Here is a 3,288-nt window from a genome sequence, read left to right on the forward strand (position 1 = left end):
CAAATGTTAGAGTAATAATATATGACATGCAACTTACACAAATGTTAGAGTAATAATATATGACATGCAACTTACACAAATGTTAGAGTAATAATATATGACATGCAACTTACATAAAGCATACAGGGTCTAATGCGTTTTTCGAGGCTAACTTTGACCAAATGTTAGAGTAATAATATATGACATGCAACTTACACAAAGCATACGGTCAAATTCGTATGTGAAAGGAGTTTCCAATGATATAATTTTCACATTATACATCTCATGTACTATTAATCTTGTCAATAGTCAAATTGGAAACCATCTCGAGTACAAATCTAGGAGTACGTACAAATCTAACAATATTAATTGGGCGTTGTTGAATGTTGATACCTTTTTGATCAAAGTAGAGATACTTTGACTACACATAAAACTTATATGTAAACTAGAAAGGATAGGGGGAGTATATTGTACGTTCAAAAACGAAACGAACATTGAATACCCTTTATATATGATTTGCGGATGCTATGATCACCGGTTCAAAATTTTGAATCCGCCTTAGGTATCACGTGCCCCCACTCGTTCCCTCTCGATGTCATCTCGGGGTCTGGAGATCTATTGAAAGAGGACTAGGGTGGGTACATGCGAATGATACTTGGCGGAATGTTCAAATGAGGCATGCGGGAGGATGGACTTGACTGGAGGGTGACATGATCGATGGAGAAGAGGGTTGGAGAGGAATGAAAAATAAGCAAACACCACATGATTATACTTGAACGGCTCAAATAAACAATAAGTTGTCTTGCTTGGCCTACATAGTGAAAGGCCTAATGCGCAACGCGGAGCACTGTCGCTCGAATATGGCCGGGAAAACAGGGAAACCGACATGTGGGGCACACCCGTCGGGACGACGTAGCGCAGACTAGTCCAATGGAGGAGCTGGCCCACGACCTCCTCGCCACCGACAACCGTTCATGTGGGTCATTGGGGCCAACAACGGGGCGCAGCTCCAGCACCGCCTCTGGACACGGCGACCGCGGTGAGCAACACGCTCATATCGTCGCTAGACACGGTCGGTTTCAGTGTGCCGAGGGTGGCGTTAGTGCTGTGGCACGACCAACGGTATGTTTGGTTTGTGCCCAAGGTTGCCCCATCAAAGCATTGGGTAGCCAAAATTTTGGTTGAGGTATTGGTTGCCCATGATTTGGCCGACATTGGCAAGAAAAATGAAGTAGAGTTGGCTAGAGTTCATTGGCATGCCAAAGAAATGGCAACCATCCAAACAAAGACCAATCTTTGGGTCATGACCAAAATTTTGGTTGAGGTATTGGTTGGCCATGATTTGGCCGACATTGGCAAGAAAAATGAACTAGAGTTGGCTAGAGTTCATTGGCATGCCAAAAAAATGTCAACCATCCAAACAAAGACCAATCTTTGGGTCATGACCAAAATTTTGGTAAGGTGCACTTTGGCCACAATCCAAACACACCCCAACACCTGGCTCGTCGAGGATGCACGGGGTGCCGCGACGCGTCCGCGGAGTGGTGTAGCGCGGCCAACTGCATCCTCTGGACCCGAGACCATGCCGGGTTGTCTTGCTTTTTCAATGACATGCGGGGATCGCATGTGAGAAAATGGCATCTCCAACGTTGCCACGACCGCAGCTGACTACCCTGGCACACCAAAACCCTCATCCCTCACGCCGTCGCGCGGTGCGTTCCCAGCCGGCGCCAGCTGCCCGCATTCATGCCGTCCGTTCGTATGTCGTCGTTAAGAGGCTCGGTGCCCGAGGAACCAACTCCGGCGACTTAATGACGCACCCGGACGCTTGGCCTCACCGGAATGCGCTACTTAAAGCGGCAACGCCCAGCTAACCTCCACACCATAGCGCATCGTCCTCCGACCTGGCACCACATCCGCCATGACCGCAAGTGTGAACGCTCTGCGGGAGAGCTTGTCTTCGGGGATGAAGCTCGAGGTCACCGCCCTCGCTCAAGTCGCCTCTCGCGACGCAATAGCGGCGTAGCCGGACGTGGACGCGACCGCACAAGCGGTGGCCACGCTGGCGGCCGACGACGGGAGCACCGTCAGCCACGCGTCCTACTTGCCGCCGTCCAACATGCGGCACCGCCGAGGTCGGGGACTCCTCCGAGGATGAGTAGGGCATGGGAGGCGGCAGGGCTTGGTGTGCCAACTGGCCGGTCCGTATCCCGTGTTCTACTCTTCCTCGCCGGAGACCGCACCTTGACTTCACGGGTCTTGAACCCCGCCCCCGTACATAGAGATCGCAGATGGAGGACGTCGGTCGCCACCGTAGAATAGGTTTAGGGTCGGGTTTCTTTTATTTTTCTGTCCTATAAAAGTTTGAAATGTAATGAAAATCTGCCGTGTTTGCATTAATCTCGGCCGGTGTATATGAACTTTCACAATAATATACATATTGTAGGAGTACTAGCAAGATGCCCGTGCGTTGCACGGAAGATCAAGATCTTGTGGGAGAAAAGGATGAACGAGGGAAAGCCTTATCTGCAAATGTGGAGAGGAGTGCGGGTAAATTGTCATAGTTTCCTTCCTATCCGTTAGATATAGATCGGACGGCCTATATTGCAGGATGACAGGCACACCATCATCACCAACTCTGCTTTTTATTGAACCGAGACAAATCTAACATGCGAAGTAAAATAAACACATAGGGTCTATACATACACAAATTATCTTAGGCACTCCAATAGTATGTCCACTACACATTCACGCATTTCACATCTTTCTACATCTACGGGAACCTACGAAAGGGTTAACGTAAATTGCCTCTCTCTCTCCTCCCCTGATTTTCATTGTGGTGGGCCCCTCCCTCCCCCCAATCTACAATCAACAGCTCACACGTTTCACATTACGTTAATTACATAACTGGGATTGCGTAGGTCTAGCATTACTCGTCCTAAAAAACCCAACTAAGCCAATCTTCCAGCATATCGCGCGGGAAAAGACCCGGTCGCGCCGTTTTAGTCGGGATTACCGGATTACTAGTAGTAGTATCGATGGATCGCGCGAAGCAACAATTTTTTTTGAGGGGGCGAAGCACCTAGTTTAAAAGGAAAAAAGGCGGTACACTCACATCACTCCTGTCGCAGTCGCATTGCACCCCACACACGTTCGGTCCTGCACACGGCTCACGCAAACGGAACGCGCTTCGGCTTGCCTCTTGACTGACACGTGGGACTGCACTTGGAGAAACCGACCATGTGCCAAACTCCCCCCGCCCACCGCGCGAAAATCCTCCCCCCACACCCAAAAATTCCCCCCAAATCC

This window comes from Triticum aestivum, chromosome 5D (genome assembly GCF_018294505.1).
Source record: "Triticum aestivum cultivar Chinese Spring chromosome 5D, IWGSC CS RefSeq v2.1, whole genome shotgun sequence".
Classification (NCBI taxonomy): domain Eukaryota; kingdom Viridiplantae; phylum Streptophyta; class Magnoliopsida; order Poales; family Poaceae; genus Triticum; species Triticum aestivum.